At 42.0% G+C, this 23588-nt stretch overlaps 1 protein-coding gene across 1 annotated transcript in view; it reads left to right on the top strand.

Moving 5' to 3' along the window:
* The first annotated feature begins 1956 nt into the window (after positions 1–1956).
* Positions 1957–23588, top strand: part of INVS (inversin) — a 671909-nt gene continuing 650277 nt past the window's right edge. Inside the window, exon 1 of the mRNA XM_085873805.1 lies at positions 1957–1993. The gene's annotated coding sequence lies outside the window, so the exon portion shown is untranslated. The remainder of the gene's footprint in view (positions 1994–23588) is intronic.

Consider the following 23588-nt stretch of genomic DNA (forward strand, 5'->3'; position numbering starts at 1 on the left):
ATTTCTAGTGTGGTTATAATATAATATAATTAATAGGCTGCCGCTCAACGATTTTAATCATAACCGCACCTGAAATCGAAGTGTCAACATCACCGTCATACCGAAGGAAAAAAAAACAAAACAGGGAGTCTGGAACACTGACGCTAACCATTACCTCGACGTGTTTCGACTTATGAGTAACTTACAAGTAACGTGTGTCGACGTGTGTCAACGATCGCGTAACGTGCCTACAACTTATGGCCAGCATATGCGGAACGTGTGTCATACGCCGAGTACGTCGAGAAATTTTCAACATGCTGAAAATTTATTGACGTACTCGGCCTATGACGACGTATGCCAGCGTACTACGACGTATGCCAGCATACTATGACATATGCCAGCGTGCTCTTAACGTATACAAAACTTACCCATAACATATTCGACGTGTGCCAGCTTGGTTCGGCAAATTTTTCAGATGTCGGCATACGCTGGCAAAAACGTCAAGGTGTGACAGCGGCTTCACACTTCGATGTCTAGTGCGGTTATGATTTGAATCGTGGAGCCGCAGCCTATGAATAGCCTACGCCACGTGATCGTCGGCGATACGCTACCGCGCTATGCATAAGTTAGACTATCGTTGGGCATAGGTTGTGAAAGCCGACAACATGCTCAGCATTCGTTGATATAAGTTATCTATATGTGATTGAAACGTTCTGTGTACGTTACTAATACGTTATGCATACGTCCAACACGTTATTATACGCCCAAAACTTAAAAAAAACATCAATAGTTCAGCGTATGCCAGCGTTTTACATACATTTTGATACCTTGCCATACGCTGGCTAAAACGTCAAGGTGTGACAGCCCCTTTAGTTTGGTCATGATCATAACTTGGAAGTCAATTGGACTTGAAATGGCGTTTTTATCGCAATTTGAAATTTTTGACCCGACCGCTAAGAAGGGTGTTGGTGTGACACCCCAATGAGACATACGGTTGGATGCAGAATTGGAAGATGCACATTTTGGATTTGGATTGAAGTCAATACGACCATTTTAGTGGACGTTATTTCGAAAATAAGAATTTCAGTTTTTCAGTGACCTTGACCTTAACCTTTGACCTAGATTCACCAAAAACGACAAGTGTCGAAGTTGGACCATGGCCGACATCTCTACCCAGTTTGGTCATGATCGCTGACATGGTGTGGCTGCTACAGGGGAAACAAACACGCAAACAAACAGACAGACAGACACACAGAATGACACACATAACCGACCAACTTAATTGCCGAAATCCGAAGGATTCCGGCAATTAACAAACTGACAGAAAGGGGTGAAAACATAACCTCCTTCACCTTCGGTGGTGGAGGTAAAAAAAAAAAAAAATTAAATCCCAACACAACCAAACAAGGTAGGAACGAATGACAAAAGTTGTGATGGCAATTTGTAAAATGATTAAGGTGTCATATTGTGGTGTCATTCGTTACTTGTCATTCCTTCCTATCTTGTTTGGTTGGTTTTTGGGGATTCCATGCCCACGTTTTTACATTATTTATTTATTTTATGTTTTTTCTCACTTTTAACAATTAGGATCGATGCATTAAAGTCAACAAAAACCACAAATAATGCAAGAATTCCTAGCACTTGGTCATGATCGAATGGCAATGAATGAAGAAGAGGAAAGTCGTCGCCCCTGCGCTATTTGGTAATCTTTCCCCTCATGTTCCTATCCAACTATCTGGCATTCCTGTGCTGAATGAGTTCGGTTGCCAGGTGAAGAGAAGCAAACAGAGGAGAAAGAAGGACAGACAACGAAACTTTGTGAATATGAGAAACAAGGAGGGAAATGATAATGCGGAGACGTCCTCATTATTTAACAACTACAATAATAAGAGTGATAAATCAGGTACCGCGTACACATTTTTCAATTGTTGGTGGGAAACAAAAGGAAGTGACCGTGATTGAATGACGTCACGTGATGTGATGGTGATGCAGTGGCTTTAAAATCTCTGTCAAGGTGAGTTGATTCGTTGGTCGCAGTTACAGTTACATCATCCGTGCAGTGAGCAATGATGTTAAACCATTTAAGCAACAATGTCGAAAAGTTGTCACTTTTATAAAACATCATATAATATGTGGGCATCATGGAAAACACGGGCTCGTTGCATCCTCTCGTGTGTGCATCTTTAAATTTTCGTGTTGATGATGATGATAATATGAACAAATTTTCCCCTCCAAGGATCCTCGATGCAGGGGGAGGCCATGAGGCCAGAGAAAGCCTGCGCTGGTCATGATCGGTTATGATCATGACCAAACTAAAGGGGCTGTCACACCTTGACGTTTTGGCCAGCGTATGGCAAGGTATCAAAATGTATGTAAAACGCTTGTTTGTCCGTGCTCTGTCCTTTTAAATGTGAACGTCAAGCCAGAAAGCAGCACGTACCGTTTATAAAGTCTTTGCTGTAACTCGACCGCGATTCAAACCACTGAGCTTCCAGGTTCAGAGGAGGACCCTCCAACCATATGAAATATCATCGAGTCAGGTTCATTGAAATCGCTGCATGTCTTTTTTATTTCTTGTAGTTCGTCCCGTTTCATAGCTCATGTAACGAACAAACCTCACTGCAGGGGAAAGGTAGAGGGTTCTCCGCTCAGTTGGTACACAACGGTACAATTAAGGCATTTTTTCGGGGGACCCCGAATCCCCAATGCCCCCAAAATGATGCATCTATATAATAAAAGGAGCCTGTGTGCATGTGAGTTCGAGACCCCTATATACCTTTGGATCACTTGACACGCCAAAGACCCCAAGACCGTTTAGTTCCCTCATGACCCCCAATACCCTTAAGACTCCTGGACCACAAAGACCCTTAATACCCCCAAGATCTGAAGACCCCAAAAACCCCAAGACCTCTTAGACCCTAAAGACCCCCAAAAGACCCTCAATACCACAATACCCTGAAGACCCCCAAGATTCTTCAAGACCCCTAACACTCCAAGACCCTTTAGACCCCCAATATTCCAAGACCCCTAGGTGCAGCGCTAATCTTGATCCATGTGATCAATTCGCCTGTGTACCCGGTGGAGGAAAGGGAGAGAGGGGATGAGTACGCCAAGGGTTTTGGGAACCCCTCTGGAGCAGCAGAAGTAGTCACGCGTTTCTTATCAGGGGGACCCATTCCCACGGGTTTGATCAGATGATCCCCGGAGACCTGTCTAACAACGGAGTGTCTGGGGGACAGGGCAGACCATAACCCGAAGAGACCCCCCTAAACACTTCAGACCCTTGAGACCATCAATAATCTTTCAGACACACACCACACAAACATATATATATATATATATATATATATATATATATATATATATATATATATATATATATATATATATATATATATATATATATATATATATATATATATATATATATATATATATATATATATATATATATTTTGTTGCGGTTGAGGAAATTTGCAAACCACCATTCAGGTCCCGTAGGTGAGATATCTCTGTAAGTACATGTGTAGTTAGCCCCAAACCCGTTGTTTAGAGGGAATAAATGTGATTCATTCGGGCTGCGACCCTTTGAGATAGCCGTTTTTCTGTTCTATCTTTATTTTGAACCAACCACGTCTCAACCGCCATCACACAACAACCACCAACCACAACGCTGCTTCACAACAACAACAACGCCAACCTTCACAACTCGCTCCTGCAAACCGCATCACCGCCATTCCAAACGTCGCCATTACCATAAACCACCACAATAAACCCTCCACCACCTTCACCTCTCCTCCTTCTACCGCCATTCCCGCACCACTTGTGAGCACCGAGCGTCAGGCTGTCCTGGACTCGTACAAGGTGCGCGCCGAACCGCGAGTGCAAAGTGCAGCCTTTCCGAGGAGAATTCGGATCAGGAATGATACACGCCCACTTCTGATCCGTCCAATCAGCAAGCGCGGGGCGGTTTGGCCCCGCCTCCAGGCGCGTCGAAGTAGAATCGGGATATGCAAATTCTCGGATCAGGGGAGACTCACGCCCCTTTTTCTCCGTCCAATGGGTGAGTGTGGCTCCACTCCCGAGCTCGTTCTGATCCAGAAATTTGCATGTGGGTTCTCCTGCCGGCCTATAAAGCGCCGGGCGTGGGGCGAATTTGGCAGTCAGTTTGGAAGAGTCAGTCTGGAGAGGTCGGAGAGCCGAGTGGAGCTCGTAGTCTGTCGGGGTTCGGAGTCTGTCGGGGAGCTGCAGAGATGGGAAGCCTGGAGCTTGGAGCGTTGTCGAGTCGGGTTGGAGCGCGGAGTGAGTCGGGAGGCGAGGGCGTACAGGTGGTTTGCTGCAGTCGGCTGAGGAGAATTGGGGAGGGGACCGGATAGCTTGGGTCCGAGGCAAGGAAGTCGGCGACGAGCTCGCAGTGGAGTCGCTCGTCGCGGGACCCAAGCAAGCCAGCTATCCTCTTTCCCCAGAGCATCAACAATTCCCCCCTTTCCCCCCCCCCGCGCTGAGATAGTGCGAAAAGGGGGGCCCTGTTCCCACCCCACTCCAAGCAGTGCCAACAAAACCCGCGAAGGAGCGTGGAGTCGGGGCGCCGCCGCGCCGCCACATTTGCGGCTCATCACAAAGACACGGGTAGGATCCACCCGGTCACATGGCCCACAGGCCCCGTCTGCCCCCTTGCCTTTGAGGGTGGCCCTTTTCTTTTGCTTTTGAGTTAATGTGTTGTTGGCGCCGTCTGTAAAGTAAAACTGTTTAAGTGTTGCCGTGTGCTCGCGTAGTCGGTAGTGTCTCTGCATTGTTGTGTTTCTTTTGTTGCAATTGCTTTAGGTGCATAATTGTTGTAATTGTATATGTGTGCTCTCCGTGTGTCGTGCAATAAATGTGCATTATGTTGAACTGTTTTCCCGTTTCGCTTCGTCTTTTCTTTAATTGAATCTCCATCATGCTTCACGTAAAGCGTTGGTAGTGGGCTTAATACGCCCGATAATTAATCAGAACGATCGAGGCCGACGATAACACCGCTCGATTATCCCGATAGTACGGATCGGGTCGCTTAAGTGGCCCGTGTCCGGAGTCGACCTGCGGCGAGGTGCGATCGCCCGGTCTACCCTCCGCGTGGGTACTTAGGTAGGTCGAGTTTGGCGAACAACCCTATCCCATGCGGGGGGCCGATTGGCACGATCGTGGTGAGGCCGAAAGGCCCACCCGTGACTTGCTCCCGGCGTTAGTCCGAGAGGGTCACGACAGAATTGTCTGTCCGACGGGCGACGTGCCGCGATTCGAGTTAAGTGGCCGTTCGCATGCTGCCGGGCGCGAATTCGCAACAACATATATATATATATATATGTATATATATGTATATATATATATATATATGTATATATATATATATGTATATATATATATATATATATATATATATATATATATATATATATATATATATATATATATATATATATATATATATATATATATATATGTCTATATATACACTGAACAAAAATATAAACGCACCAAGCGATTGTTACTATTTTACCTCGAACTCATTAATACTAAATCTTCACAACAATTTGGTTATCGAATCCATGACAATTGAGCATTAAATTTCAAAGAGTTCCTTGAGAATTCTGGCGACAGTCTTTGCGCCACAACAGCCGACACAACCGAGGTGTCACTGTCAGAGTTCACACAGTCAGTAGCGGGTGTGTCCACCGTTGGCGTCGTGCAGAGCGGTGCATCTCTGGCGCATGGACATCACCAGATTATCGCCTGCACCTGTTATGCAGCCCGACAGTCTCTTCGTCAGTCCTCGTGGCCGGTCGGAGTCGATCCCGGGCATGTTGCAGCCTCATGTGACGATCCTGACCGGCGGTGGTCACACGTGGTCGCCGGGCATGTGGGCGGTTCACGGTGCTTCCAGTCTCTCTGAGGTGCGTTCTCAGGCAGCTAATGGTGGAGTGGTGGACATTGAAGTGTGCTGCAACGGCCCGTACTGACGTCCCAGCATTCAGCATGCCAATGGCGCGCTCCCTCAAGATTTGTGACGTCTGTGGCATGTTGACATTTGGCACCAGTCCACATTTTGGGGAGGCCTTTTATAGGGCAAGCTAAAGGGAGTGTTTGCGTCCTGGTCACGCTCACTGACCATCACTCTGTCAAGCCCCATGGTGCTCATGGGAAGGATTACTCAACGTGTGAGTCCACACACTCAGAGTGGTCAATTTCAATTGGAACATCTGTCTTGAGCAAAACAAAGGAACCATTGCTCAAACATCTCATCGGTTTGACCATTTTCCCATAATGGCAATCTTGACTTAGATATTTAGGTAGGTGTGTTTATATTTTTGTTCAGTATATATATATATATATATATATATATATATATATATATATATATATATATATATATATATATATATGTATATATATATATATATATATATATATATATATGTATATATATATATATATATATATATATATATATATATATATATATATATATATATATGTATGTATATATATATATATATATATATATATATATATATATATATATATATATATATATATATATATATATATATATATATATATATATATATATATATATATATATATATATATATATATATATATATATATATATATATATATGTATGTATATATATATATATATATATATATATATATATATATATATATATATATATATATGTATATATATATATATGTATATATATATATATATATATATATATATATATATATATATATATATATATATATATATATATATATATATATATATATATATATATATATATATGTATGTATATATATATATATATGTATGTATATATATATATATATATATATATATATATATATATATATATATATATATATATATATATGTATGTATGTATATATATATATGTATGTATATATATATATGTATATATATATATATATATATATATATATATATATATATATATATATATATATATATATATATATATATATATATATATATATATATATATATATATATATATATATATATAGCCTGGTGTTGGCGCAGTGGTTAGGGCAGCGGCTTGGGATCCAAAAGGTCCCGAGTTCAAGCCCCGTTGGGCCACTGAATTAATACACCAGGGGGTTGACTCAGCCTGTCATCCTTCCGAGGTCGGCGAAATGAGTACCAGTGCACTGGGCCGGTGTATACCCCGGTTAAAATAGGTGTACCATATCCCTGTGTCGTAAGAGGCGACCAGGGTTGCGTCAGGAAGGGCATCCGGCGTAAAACATGTGCCAAATCACGATGCGGATCATACGGATGATCCGCTGTGGCGACCCCGAATGGGAGCAGCCGAAAGAAGAAGAAGATATATATATGTATATATATGTATATATATGTATATATATATATATATATATATATATATATATATATATATATATATATATATATATATACATATATAGTCTTCTGGCAAAATACAGACTACATTCTGATAGTGTTATGAAATAAGGCAATGTTTGACTTCCTGCTGTGACATGAACTTTAGTTTGTGGATTTCAACTAATTTTACTTTACGCGTAAACTCTTGCAATTTGGTTCACTCAATCAGCCTATCGCCTGTGCAGAAGGAGACGGGGTTTTGCAATCACTTCCATGTGTGTGTTTGCGTGATTGTGCGTCAATGTGTCTGTGTGTCGATCCAGGCCATAACCTTTTTACCATTTGAGCTCTTGTCACCAAATTTTGAACACACCTTTATTGTGATAATATGGAAATGACGTATTAATAATTGGGTCAAAATGTCAAAGGGCAAATTCACAGTAGATACAAATAGCCCTTTTTAGCCCATCCGCCGTTGTGCAACACGAGACCACTGTTGGGGTTTTTATGCTTTCATGTTTCTTTATTTTGTCCACTTGTGAGGTTATTTCTCCGAAATAAGCTCATAGAGTAGGTTCCAGTGTCCGACCGTGCTTGCATACATTTGTTAATATGTGACTAAAACAACTTCTCCTCACAAACGACATGACTGATTATCGATCAACTTTGGTATGATGCATCAGGACAGAAAGGTCTCACGGGGTTGTGCTCCCCATCTGGATACACCCCCTATAAAGGGGGTGAAAGGGGAGTTTTGTCTCAAATATAAGTATTTTATTCAAAAATCTTCTCAGAAACCGCCAGGCAGATCCAGATCAAACTCTCCACGAGGCATCAGGACTATGCCGTAACTTTCAGTTGTGCTTTTCATGGCTGTATCTTCCCCAGAAAGAGGGCCACGGGCCCCCTCTACGAATTCCTCATTTTCACGAAAAAAACATCATCTCCACAACTTCCTGATCGATTTGGACCAAATTTGGTACCATGGATAAGGACTGTAAGGTATCATGGGGTTGTGCTCCCCATCTAGATCTGGCCATTTAAAGAGTGTGAAAGGGGTGGGGTTTGCCCCAATCATTGGTATTTCTTTCAAAAATTTTCTTCTCAGAAACAGACAACCGGATCCAGACCAAATTGGCCATGCAGAATCGTGACCATTCCCTAACCTGAAGTTATGCTCCCCTTGGCCATATCTCCCCTGGAAAGGGGCCACTGCTCCCTCCCTTTATCCCCCATATTAACAAAAACATGTTTTCCTCACAAAACTGTATCACCAATGTGGACCAAATTTGTTACAAAATTCAGACCAGTAAGGTCTCGTGGGGTTGTGCTCCCCATCCAGATCTGTCCCCTATAAGAGGCTGAAAAGGGGGGTTTCACCTCAAATTCAGGTAATTTATTTTTACAATCTTCTTGGAAATCGATGGCCAGATGCAGACCAAACTCTTCATGAAGCATAAGGACTATGCCGTTAACTTAAGTTGTGCTCCCCATGACGAACCACTTCAGGAAGCGGGGCCATGGACTCTTCTCCATAATCCCTCATTTTCACCCCTGCCTTTTGGGGAAATAACCATAAGTCCCCCACAGGGTTTTTTTTTTTTTTGAGAGGATTACGAGACTATGGAGAACATTATTTCATAAATTTTACATGTTTTTTTATTTTATGCTGATGTTTTTATTAAGGTTAGTTAGAGTGCAAGCAGACATCGGCGGGCCTTTCATTTTGAGATGCTTTCTAGTTGTATACCTCATTATACTCTGTTACACATATAATTTTGAGTAATCTATACTGTAAAAGGAACCTTGAGTCCATGTGTTCCTGCGAGCGAATTCAACCCATTGGGTCGACGGTTCTCCTTACTCCATCCACAATTTCTTTACTATGGTCGCCAATTTAGGAACCCTTTAAATCCCCTTAGAATGACCCTTCAGAACCCTTTAGAATTTCAGAATTTACCATTTAGAAGCCTTTAGCATCACCCCTTTTTAACCCTTTGTAATTATCCTTTAGAATTTACCCTTTAGAAGCCTTTATAATTATCATGTAGAAACCTGTAGAATTACCCTCAAGAACCCTTCAGATCTTTGGAATTTACCCTTTATAACTCTTTAGCATTTACCCAATAGAACTCTCTCTCTCTCTCTCTCTCTCTCTCTCTCTCTCTCTCTCTCTCTCTCTCTCTCTCTCTCTCTCTCTCTCTCTCTCTCTCTCTCTCTCTCTCTCTCTCTCTCAAGCAGCGCTTTTACTGCAGAGTGCAGAGGATATGCAGGTCATTGCTATTATTTCCGACTATTTTCTCTTAAAATTGTCAGTTGAACAGGTGACTGTGACGGGTTTCTATGAAGATGGTAATACCATGATAGGGGAGCAGAAAGCGTTAAATATTCTGCTGTTTCGACGTGGGGATGCCCGTTTGATTTTATGAGTGGGAGGAGGGTGAGAGTGAAGATGGGACAGTTGGGAAGGGGGAAGTTGAGGATTTAGTGAGGGGTAGGCTGAGGGTTTTTGTTGAATTGTCAGAATTCATGTGTAAGTTTACTCACAGTAAAGGTGTGTGTGTATGTGTGTGTGCGTGTGTGTGCACGTGCGCGCATGACTGTAGAGGGGTGATGCAATCAACCTGTGGGTAATGTGTAACTTACTTTTCAATTATATTGCTTTTCTCAGTGTGTTATACTTTTAATGGGTTCATTGCTTTGTTGTGATTACTACAGAGATTTCCTTGACTGCCAAATATATTTCGATATTTCATTGTTCCCAAAACAATACACCTTCTTGTATCTTGATTAAACTACTTGTGATGAGAACTTAAAGAATGCCTGTCATGCAGCAGAGTTCTCAAACTAAGAATGCTTTCTTGTCTAAAGAGTATCGGATGTTTAAATAATTACAACTCCATGCCATCAATAAGTTAACTTTTTATCTTTATAGTCCGGGAGCCAACCTGTGTACGAGGCTGTTTTAGGGTTGGACCTTACAGCCTCTGCTATAAAATTTTACACCCCCAGGATGTTTAGATATATGTTTGCAGTTCATGAAAACCAATGTTAGCAATTCATAAGCTCTTGCGAAAAATTTTGGCGGACGTTTTTGTTTGAGGAAGATTTGAAAAATTTGATAAAACAGCAATTGTCAATAAAATTTCTAAAAAAATTAAAAAATCACATTCATGAAAAATAAATGTGAACTAAATGTAAGAATTCAATCAGTGCATTGTAAAATGACAAAAAAAAATTGCCTTTGTGGAAGTAAACCTCGTAAAAGTACATAATTTTGTGAAAAATGCCTTAAAAATAACGTTTTTTGAAGATGGCCTTTAGAACTTTTCTTATCATAGGCAGATGCTGCATTAGAATACTAATTTCTCTTAATGTGATATGAACATGGTATCCATGGCTAATTAAAACAGCAAATTTGAGTGAGTTCTATCAATTTTTAAAGAGAAAATTAACATTTTTGTCAACCAAAGTTACCCCTACCCCCAAAATCCTCTTACTCTATTGAACACAGTTCGGTTAAGGTTTGCTGGATCCAGGTTGGGTACTTCAGTTCACTCTTCCAAAGGAAAATTCAATGGTGTTTGGAGTGACATGGCCCTGGAGCAGACATACAACAATGAAGGAAGACATCTCTGTTCAAAGGCATATCTCAGGCACCAGCTGCTCGAGATAAATATGTGAAGACAGCACCATTTCTCACAGCTGTATCAGAGAACATAAAGTCTATGGCTAATCTAGGCCAACAGGAATCTACTCATCATGGAGAAACACATAAGCAGGCAACAGAAGAACATATGCATGTTGAGGAGATCAAGAAAGTGATATGCCAGCAGATGATAAACCCATTCCAGTGTAACAACCAAGTGGATCTGCTCAATAGAGCAACTGGTGAGAAGGATGCTTCAAAAGACTTGGTCCATGCTCAAGCTAAGGGCATGGAAGCCATTATGAAAGCAGAAGAGGTGGTCTCTATTAAGATTGAACCACTGAAGCTGGTAACTTTCTCTCCTCACAGAAGAAATCAAAACCATCAAGGAAACAGAGTTTAATCAGGATCTATCAAGATGAGACTGCAACTACACGTGTGTTGTGTTTCTATCGAGATGCCGACCCAGTCACAAGACAGATTGCATTTTCCCATGAATGGACAGACTATCCATCATCCCTGTTTGAGGTTGATCCACGCTTAGCACAGGGGGTTTGTAATGCGCAAAGGCAACAAGTCTGATTTCGTGGCAGTGCTAATTGCTGAAGCTGAGCAGGATGTTGTTTTACAGCTGCCATCATTACCACAGAGTGACCTATACACAGTTTATCTGGTAGACACAATGGCATTTGTAAATAAATACCAAAAAATGGGTGCTAAAAACATTTGAACTTCCCCAGCTGTATCTTCGCAAGCTCCTGCAGTTGAAACCTGAAATGTGCAACTGTGTCAACATCATTGGTGATCAGTATGATTTTGATGATAGCCATACTTTGAAGGGTGATGAGCAGCAGAGGAGAAACCAGACAGACCAGGCAAGACAATTCTCACCATCCAAGAGTCTAGAAATTCCGGACTGGAATTTACTCATGAAGAATCAAGAAATAAAGGAAATCTTCAGAACTTCATTGGCACTTCCCTTTGTGAGAGTCCTGAAGCTATTTCCAGATGGAGTGACCATCATTATTGGTGGTATGATGGAAAACAAAGGTCACACTCTTTCCATCACATCAGCATCAAGTTCAGTTCTGGACTTACCTTGTGAAGAACATGAAGAGGCAGAGACAAGGATTATTGCTCATCTTGCATATTGTGTGGAATATCTTGATCACCATCGAGCTGTTGTGCATGCAACAGATACAGATATAATTATGCTGTGTATATATCACTTCTGCTGCTTGAACACATTGCAAGAACTCTGGATACAACGGCAGAATCAATACCTACCTATTCATGAGCTGGTAGAAGTGTTGAGCAGGAAGTACCAGAAAATCCTCTTGATGTCGCAGCTACACTTCTGTGCACATATGTGTTGTGTGGATGTGACACAGTGAGCTACCCATTCAGAAGGGAGAAGAGGTCAGGTCAGGTATGGGAGCATGTGCCAGAACAGCACGTCGCTGCATCCACTTTCCGCCGGTACTCCAGGGGCCTCCATCTGGCCATGCCCCAGGCAGATGCCAGGCCCATCCCCATCTCCTTGAGATGATGGTCAACCTGCTGCAACCATGAGGCACGTGGTCAGCCCACTGGCCTCCTCCACTCATGAGACTCCCTCGCTGAGAGAATCTGGTGAGCAGGATCAGCGTCAGGAAAAGCAGGCCACATGTCCATACAGCCGCAGCTGACGCTCACGGACTATGCAGGTAACAAATCTCATCCGAGTCTCTCTCAGCAACCGCTCGTTGGACACAAAATCCGACCAGCGATAGCCAAGGATTCTTCGAAGAGACCTGGTACCAAAGGAATTAAGTCTCCGTCTCAGATCCTTGGTCAAAGTCCAAGTCTCGCACCCATAGAGCAAGACTGGAAGTACCAAGGACCTGAAGACTCGGACTTTCGTCCTCCCGCACAGGTACCGGCAGCGCCACACCCCATGATCCAGTGAATCCATGACTCCCCAGGCCCGACCCAGACGTCTATTGACCTCCGGCTCACAACCTGCGGAGACATGAATATCACTGCCAAGGTAAGTGAATCTATCCACGACCTCAACATCCTCACCACAAACAGACACAGACAGGACAGCAGCATCCAAGATGTCACCGAAAGCCTGGATCTTAGTTTTGACCCAAGAAATCCGTAATCCCAACGGCTCCGACTCCTCATTCAGCACCTCGAGGGCCCCCCAAGAGGATGTCTAAAGTCTCCGCAAAGATGACTGCATCATCTGCAAAATCAAGGTCCAAGATCTTCACATTGCCAAACGATGCACCGCAACTTGATCTCTCCGACATCCTCCCTAAAATCCAGTCCATACAAGTGCTGAAAAGTGTGGGGGCAAGTACACATCCCTGACGAACTCCAGTAACAACTGGAAATAAGTCAGAGATGGTACCACCACACTTCACAGCACTCTCAGTACCAGAGTAGAGTTCAGACATCAGATCGATCAGTTTCGGTGGCACCCCACGAAGACCAAGAATCCTCCAGAGGACATCCCGATTCACTGAATCGGAACGCTTTACAGAGATCAACATAGGCTGCAAGCAGCCCCTGCCAAAACTCGTCTGCGTTCGGTGAGGACACGAATGCAAGGATACGGTAAATCGTTGACCTCTTTGGTGTAAAGCCTGACTGCTCTGGACGCTGGTGCTCAAGCAGATGGTGGCGAACCCTATCAAGAATTATCCGAGCAAAGACCTTGCCCGGCACTGAGAGCAGCGTCACCCCTCGGTAGTTGTTGCAGTCTTGGCGATCACCCTTCCCTTTCCAGAGAGGGACAACAAGGCCCCTCTTCCAGTCAGTTGGGATGATGCCTGTGTTCCTGTGAAAAGAAGAGCGGCACAGGTTTCTCTGGGACTGATAGGAAACCTTCCCCACCTTGTTGATTTTGGAAGAGATAGTGAAATGGCAGCAACAGAATGTGTCATTGATGAGGCCAGAGTATACTGGACTGCTCTGCATGGCCAAAAGGGTTCAGCTGTTTGGATACCCTCAGGCAGCATATGTTTGTCTCTTCAAAATTAGACCTTAGGTCACTGCCAGCAACAGAAGATGCGTTTTACTTCCTTGTTTTAAGAGCATTGTATCAATTGCTTCTGTATAGACGTGCACATCTCAGTGACCGAGCACTTCCCCCCAGCCACAACATTTGGCAGAACCCTTATCAATGGAAAACTGGTCCCAATTCTCATGTCTAAGCCAGCCAAGCCAAACATAGACAAACGGTGTCTTGCATGTGCAAATTATCCAAATGTCTGAAACGATGTTCATGCAAAAAGGCTGCTGTGCCTTGCTGAGTGACATGCATATGCCTTGGTCAGAGAGGTTCATGTGGTGGAGTTGTTTCAGAGAGTGACTCTTCCTCTGAAGAGGATGTTTCATGTCACAATATTGTGTTAATCCATTTCTAATTTTATCTTCCTTAAAACCATGGCATGTAAAAGTATGTTCTTGTTCCTGACCCCATTGATAGTCAAGCATTTCTGAGTTGCATAAATCTTTTGTTGTTTGACATATAACCTTGTCAATTGTAGGTAGGTTAAATCTACACCAATTGTGATATAGGAAATGAACTCCTCTTTAATATGAGGGGTCATTTGTGTATATAGGTTTAGTGGTTATGATTTTAGGACAATATGAATTACCCCTACCCCCATCCTACATCTTCGCTTTTGCCAACATTTTGTTATCAGAGGGGGCTCGCAAAAGTGTTGACTGTGTTGTTGCGCAAGAGTTTCACCATTGCCAACATTGGTTTTCATATACTCAAAGGGTGTCTCTTTATGAAAATCAACACAAAAATTTTATAGCAGACCGGGCAATTTTTTTTTAATTTTGATCGGTTGGCTCCCGGACTATTAAGAACAAGTTCGAATTGCGAACATACCCCGTGGGAGTTCATTGGTACAACTCTCAGGTGAGCGATAGCACGGACAACAAATAGTTTTGAAATTTGGTAAGGTTTTCATCGCATCAGAAAAGGAAACCAGAACACCCCCCAAGAGTGAGTCTAGTTTCATATCACAATTTGTGACTTAATTTTGCGTTGGGCATCACCCAGCGCATTTTATATATATATATATATATATATATATATATATATATATATATATATATATATATATATATATATATATATATATCTTTTTATAACAATTTTAAGAAAATGGGCCAAAAGGGCCGTTTATCAGCCCAAAGGGCCAGAATTGCAAAGTTAATGCCTGGGGAATGGTCTCTAGAATATACCTTTCAAGTTTGGTTCAGTTCCGTTTACGAACAACAGAGAAATAGCAATTTTTAAAAAATGGGCCGAGAGGGCCATTTGTTGGCCCAAAGGGCCATAATCTCACTTTGGGCTCAGTTACTACCTGCAGACTGAACTCAAGAATATACCTGTCAAATTTGGTCCGGTTTCTTTCACGAATAACCGAGAAATAGCAATTTTTAGAAAATGGAACTAAAAGGCCGTTTCTCGCCCCCAGATGGCTGGTATCGCACTTTGGGTTCTGTTATTGCCTGGGGAATGGTCTCTAGAATATACCTGTCGAGTTTGGTTCAGTTCCGTTCACTAATAACCGAGAGATAGCAATTTTAAGAAAATGGGCCAAAATGGGCCGATTCCTCGGCCTGAAGGGCCGCAATCGCACTTCGGGCTCAGTTAATGCCTGCCAATCTGTCTCGTATATGCCTGTCAATTTTCATCGAATTCTGTTCACAAATAATGGAGAAATAGACGTTCGAATGAACTGTACACAAAATAAGAGAGAACGCGCGCGGCGCTTAGACCCCGTGGGGTGGAAGACCCCACAGGGTAAAAATCTTTTTCGTTGAGCCCTTCTTTTATTTGTTTATTTTGTCCTTATATTATGTACTCGCTGAAGTACCCAGTGTTTCCCAGGGAAATTCTTTGGAATACGTATGTATTTAAATATTTCCTGCTTGACGAATTGGGGAATGTTGGCTTTATGGTTTTGTATGAATTAGCAATCTTTGGCATTGCAAACAAAACGTATTACTTGATCACTCCCGTAAAAACCCAGGCAGTGTATGAGCAACATACTTGCTTGAGGCCTGAACATGGAAGTGTTATAATAAACCTGTGTAAAACAATCCTTGTAATAACAAACGAATGTGCAAACACTAATAATTATACTTGCGTTGTTTACAACAAATCACGACAACCTTAACATTCAATCTTCACAATACATATTACTCGATCCCTTCTGGGAAATAACTCGGTCAGTATATAAGTACAAGACCCAATCGAGACCTGAAGGCCAATTATGTGGTTTTATCTGAGGTTAATTTTTTTTAATCCAAACATCGTCCTCGACCTTCCTCTGGATGAAAGAGGAGACCATGAAAAGTTTGTCTGCACTGGTTCCTGCAGGGTCTGAAAACATAAACGAACAAACAAACAAACTTTCTTCTTTATATATCATGAGCTGAAGTTCCCAGCATTTCCTGGGGAAATTCAAAATTAAATATGAATTTGAATATTTCCTGCATGACAAATTGGCGAAAGTTGGTTGGCCGTATGGTTTCGTATGGATTACCAATCTTGGAAGATGAAAAATGTGCTTGGACTGCTTTCCCTTATTTTAACTTATTTTCATTCATTTTATTCTTCAAATACAACAAATCATGACAACCTCAACATACGATCTTCACAATACATATTAATCGATCACTCCCTGGAAAATCCCAGGCAGTGTCAGTGACGTACTCCACTCGGGGCCTGAACATGGAAGTGTTCATGGATAAACCTCTGTAAAGTAATCTTTTTAATACCAAGCAAACACTATAGTAATTAAATTCATGTTGTTGACAACAAATCACGACATCCTCAACATACGATCTTCACAATACATATTACTCGATCGTTCCTGGGAAAAAAGCAGCCAGTGTATTAGCACAAGACCTGATCGAGGCCTGAAGGCCAATTATCTGATTTTAATATTTAAAAAAAAGAAATATATATGTATGTATGTATATATGTATATATATATATATATATATATATATATATATATATATATATATGTATATATATATATGTATATATATATATATATATATATATATATATATATATATATATATATATATATATATATATATATATATATATATATATATATATATATATATATATATATATATATATATACGTATATATATATATATACATATATATATGTATATATATATACATATATATATGTATATATATATATATATATATATATACATATATATATACATATATATATATATATATATATATATATATATATATATATATATATATATATATATATATATATATATATATATATATATATATATATATATATATATATATATATATATATATATATATGTATATATATATATATATATATATATATATATATATATATATATATATATATATATATATATATATATATATATATATATATATATATATATATATATATATATATATATATATATATATATATACATATATATATATATATATATATATATATATATATATATATATATATATATATATATATATATATATATATATATATATATATATATATATATATATATATATATATATATATATATATATATATATATATATATATATATATATATATATATATATATATATATATATATATATATATATATATATATATATATATATATATATATATATATATATATATATATATATATATATATATATATATATATATATATATATATATATATATATATATATATATATATATATATATATATATACATATATATATATATATATATATATATATATATATATATATATATATATATGTATATATGTATATATGTATATATATGTATATATGTATATATAAATATAAAAAAATATATATATATGAGCCTGGTGTGTTGGCGCAGTGGTTAGGGCAGTGGCTTGGGATCCAAAAGGTCCTGAGTTCAAGCCCCGTTGGGCCACTGAATTAATACACCAGGGGGTTGACTCAGCCTGTCATCCTTCCGAGGTCGGCGAAATGAGTACCAGTGTACTGGGCCGGTGTATACCCCAGTTAAAATAGGTGTACCATATCCCTGTGTCATAAGAGGCGACCAGGGTTGTGTCAGGAAGGGCATCCGGTGTAAAACATGTGCCAAATCGCTCTGTGGATCATACGGATGATCCGCTGTGGCGACCCCTAACGGGAGCAGCCGAAAGAAGAAGAAGATATATATATATATCTTCTTCTTCCTCTTTTGGCTTGCTCCCGTTAGGGGTCGCCACAGCGGATCAACCGTCTCCATTTCGCTCTATCCTCCACATCTTCCATTGACACTCCAACCACCCGCATGTCTGCCCTCACCGCATCCATGAACCTCTTCTTTGGCCTTCCTCTTCTCCTCCTGCCTGGCAGCTCCATCTTCAACATCCTTCTCCCGATATACTCCGTTTCCCTCCTGTGCACATGTCCAAACCATCTCAATCTCGCCTCTCTCACTTTGTTTCCAAACCGTCCTACCTGCGCTGTCCCTCTAATATACTCATTCCTTATCCTATCCATCCTCGTCACTCCCAACGAGAATGGCAGCATCTTTAACTCTGCCACCTCCAGCTCCACTTCCTGTCTTTTTGTTAGTGCCACCGCCTCCAAACCATACAACATTGCTGGTCTCACTACCGTCTTGTATACTTTCCCCTTCACTCTTGCAGCTACCCTTCTGTCACAAATCACTCCTGCAACTCTTCTCCACCCACTCCATCCTGCCTACACTCTCTTTTTCACTTCTCTCCCACACTCTCCGTTACTTTGGACAGTTGATCCCAGGTATTTAAACCAATCCACCTTCCCCACCCCAACTCCTTGCAACTGCACCAAACCACCACCCTCCCTCTCATTTATGCACATGTACTCCGTCTTACTCCTACTGACTATCATTCCCCTTCTCTCCAGTGCGTACCTCCACCTCTCAAGGCTCGCTTCAGCCTGCTCCCTACTCTCCCTACAGATCATGATGTCATCCGCGAACATCATAGTCCATGGAGACTCCAGTCTGATCTCGTCCGTCAACCTGTCCATCACCATTGCAAACAGGAAAGGGCTCAGAGTCGATCCTTGGTGCAATCCCACTTTAACCTTAGACCGGTCCGTCATTCCTACCACACACCTCACCGCTGTCACACTGTCCTCATACATATCCTGCACGATCCTCACATACTTCTCCACCACTCCCGACTTCCTCATACAATACCACAACTCCTCTCTTGGCACCCTATCATGAGCTTTCTCTAAATCCACAAACACACAATGTAACTCCTTCTGGCTTTCCCTATTCGTCTCCATCAACATTCTCAAAGCAAACATTGCATCAGTGGTGCTCTTTCCTGGCATAAACCCATATTGCTGCTCACAGATCGTCACCTCTCCTCTCAACCGAGCTTCCACTACTCTTTCCCACAACTTCATGGTGTGGCTTAACAACTTTATCCCTCTGTAATTACCACAGCTCTGCACATCCCCCTTGTTCTTGAAAATCGGAACCAGTACACTTAATCTCCACTCCTCCGGCATCCTCTCACTTTCCAAGACTTTATTAAACAATCTGGTTAACAACCCCACTGCCATCTCTCCTAAGCACTTCCATGCCTCCACTGGTATACCATCTGGGCCAACCGCCTTTCCACTTTTCATCTTCTTCATAGCAGTCCTCACTTCATCCTTACTGATCCACCCCACTTCCAGATTCACTATCTCCACCTCTTCCAACCTTCTCTCTCTCTCTCTCTCTCTCTCTCTCTCTCTCTCTCTCTCTCTCTCTCTCTCTCTCTCTCTCTCTCTCTCTCTCTCTCTCTCATTTTCTTCATTCATCAGCTCCTCAAAGTACTTCATCCACCTTCTCAACACACTCTCCTCGCTCGTCAGCACATTCCCATTTGTGTCCTTTATCACCCGAACCTGCAGCACATCCTTCCCAGCTCGGTCCCTCTGTCTTGCCAATCGGTATAAATCCTTTTCCCCTTCTTTTGTATCCAACTTCTCATACAGCTCGTCATATGCCTTTTCCTTGGCCTTTGCCACCTCTCTTTTTGCTTTTTGACGCCACTCCTTGTACTCCTGCCTACTTTCTTCATCTCTCTGACTATCCCACTTCTTTTTCGCCAACCCCTTCTTCCTTATACTTTCCTGTACTTCCTCATTCCACCACCAAGTCTCCTTATCTTCCTTCCTCTGTCCAGATGTCACACCAAGTACCTTCCTAGCTATCTCCCTCACAACTTCTGCTATCGTTGCCCAATCATCCCACCCATCTTTTCCACCATCCAACGCCTGTCTCACCTTCTCCCTAAATTTCACGCAACAGTCTTCCTCCTTCAGCTTCCACCATCTGGTCCTTGGTTCAGCCCTCACTCTCTTCCTCAACCTCACCTCTAAAGTCATCCTACAGACTACCAATCGATGCTGTCGAGCTACACTCTCCCCTGCCACAACCTTACAGTCTCTAATCTCTTTTTTTTTTTTTTTTGTATACCTTGGTCGAGGCTCGTATGAGAGCTAACACACAACTCACAGCAAGGAGGCATGAGACAAGAGGGGCGGGAGTGGAAGGGACAAAACATTGGGGAACAGACACAGGTGAACTGTGGAAGGGAGAGGGATGGCGATGGGATGGGGAACATGGCGAGGAGAATATGGACATTACAGGGACTTTCAGGAAGGAAAGCAGGAGAATTGAAGGAAGTGGGCTTGGGTGGATTATCGGGGGTAGAAAAGATCGAGGATTTGGATGGGGGAAGATAAGAGGTGGTGGTGAACAGCTGTTTTGAAAGCCTGGAGGGAAGAATGGGAAAGAATAGAGTGAGGAAGTTTATTCCAAAGGCGGGAAAAAAGAGGAATGAAAGAGTGAAGATGAGCAGTGATTCGTGATTTTGGTAGTTTTACCAGAAGGGGGTTGTTGGCGGACCTTGAGCGCCCTGTGGAAATGTGGTTGGGACAAATCGCAGAGAGAGCAGGGGGGCAAGGCTGGAGAGGAGTCGGTAGAAGACAGAAAGACCACCGACCAACCTGCGGTGATTGAGTGAGAGGCTCAAAGACTCAGCTTCATTGCGGGAGATGCCAATGATCTTAAAAGCCCTGGTTTCGACAGCGTGAAGTCGAGAAAGGTGGGAGGCAGGAGCACCAGCCCAGAGGGGAGAGCAGTACTCCATCAGGCTACGGACAAAAGCTTTGTAAGTGGTCAGGAGCTCAAGAGGGCCGAGGAAGGACTTTGCACGACAGAGGATTCCCAGTCGGCGACTGGCTTTTGAGGCGAGGTTGGAAATGTGACTTTCCCAGGAAAGGTCATGGCAGAAAGTGAGACCCAGAAGCTTGAAAGAAAAGACTTCTTCCAGAGGATTGTTCTCGATCTGTTCAGTACAGTCCTGCATTGGAGTAATCAGAAGGAACCCGAACCAGCAAAAAGCAAAAATGAAGTCATCAGGAGGAACCTGGATAGGATTCGCATTTCAGCTACGACTCCTCTACTCTCAAGCCCATCCAGGCACAGCCAAGTGAGCCTTATTCAAAAAAAGCCTTTTGAGGCAAGGTTGGAAATGTGACTTTCCCAGGAAAGGTCATGGCAGAAAGTGAGACCCAGAAGCTTGAAAGAAAAGACTTCTTCCAGAGGATTGTTGAGAAAGTGGATGGGGGGGTTTTGTAAACGGTCCTTTCGAAGAGACATAGTGAGAGTGTGAGATTTGTGTGGATTGAAAGACATGTTCCACGTGTTGGACCAGTTTGTGATTTTATCCAGATCTGCAGTGAGCGAAGAAGCTGCTGCTTGCCGGTCTGAGGGATGACAGATGGTACGGCAGAGGGTGGAGTCATCGGCAAAGAGAAATAGAGGATTTTCCAGAGAGTCCGAGAGATCATTGATGAAAACCAGAAAAAGAACAGGGCCCAGAACGCTACCTTGAGGAACTCCAGCCTGCACAGGAAGAGGGGATGAAAGAACTCCATTTAGGGCCACACGTTGACTGCGACAGGAGAGGAAGTCTGCGAGCCATGAGTGGAGATGGCCTTGAATACCATGGGAAGAGAGTTTGGTGAGTAGGGCAGGGTGCCAGACTGTGTCAAAGGCACGTGATATGTCCAGGGATACGGCTCGGATTTCCTGTCTGGCATTGAGGACCTCCATCCATTGATGGGAGAGCAGTAGCAGCATATCCAGGGTAGAGTGACCTGGTCTGAAACCAAATTGATGATTGGAAATCAAGCCATTGGAGAAGAGGAAGGATTTCATGTCTGAAGCGATGATGGATTCCATAACCTTGCTGATGATTGGGAGAAGGCTGATTGGTCTGTAGTTACAGGGATCTGGTTTTGCACCTTTTTTATGCAGGGCAGTGATGTTAGCAGATTTCCAAGCAGATGGCAGATGACCTTGGGCAAATGAGAGGGTGAATAGAACAGAGAGAGGGTGAGCAAGAGCAGAAGAGCAGGCTTTGAGGACACGTGGGCTGATGCCGTCTGGACCGGTTGCAGAATCTGACTCGAGGTTTGAAAGCAAGCTCTCCACCTTGTCAGGAGAAAAGGATACAGAGTCCAGGGACAGTTGGGTGCGACTGGGTAAAGTGGGTAGAGATAGTGATGGGTTTGGGACACAAGATGTCGCTGCAAACACCGAGTTTAGACATTCAGCTTTATCACGTGTGGAATCAGCAGTGCGGCCATTTGAGGTAAGGGAGGGGATGGAGGGGGAACATACACCAGAAACAGATTTGATTAAATGCCACCAGGATTTTGAGGAGGGAGAGGTTTGAGAGTTCAGACTTGAGATGAGAAAGATGTTGTTTTCTGGCTCTCCTGAGGGTAGATACACACTTGTTCCGAGCTTTGTGGAAAGAACTGAGATTGCCCTCAGTTGGGTTTGCTTTCCATGAGGCAAAGGCAAGTTGTTTCAGGACAACTGCCTCGCCACAAGCTTCAGTAAACCAAGGGCGGGAGGAAGGGTAAGACAACTGAACACGAGAGGGGATAAATCTGTGCATGAGGGAGAGCAAGTTTCTTTGAAAGAATTCCCAGGATGAGTTGATGTTTGAGAAAGTAGTGAGAGGAGACCAGTCTGTAAGTTTGATGGCTGCTCGGAGACCCTGCCAGTCGGCTTGAGTGAAATGCCAGACTCGACGGCGGTGAGGTGGTTCTCTGATAACAGCCAGAGAGATGTCCACTTTAACAAGGACGTGGTCAGAAGAACCAATTGGAGCGAAGGAAGAGCAGCAGATATTGTCAGGGAAATTTGTCAAAATCAGATCCAGAAGAGATGGAGTACCATTGGTTGAGATCCGGGTCGGGAAGTTGACCGATTGAGTCAGTCCCAATGAGTCACAGAAAGCTTTTGCTGATGTCCCATGGCATTTCAGGTTGCATCTCCTACTTACGATGTAATTCACCTGTGTGCACTTTCCTCCACTCTTGTATGTCACCCTGTGTTCCTCCTTCTTCTTGAAATATGTATTTACCACTGCCATTTCCATTATTTTTGCAAACT

This window comes from Eptatretus burgeri, chromosome 3 (genome assembly GCF_056783735.1).
Source record: "Eptatretus burgeri isolate ZD-2024b chromosome 3, Ebu_testis_v1, whole genome shotgun sequence".
Classification (NCBI taxonomy): domain Eukaryota; kingdom Metazoa; phylum Chordata; class Myxini; order Myxiniformes; family Myxinidae; genus Eptatretus; species Eptatretus burgeri.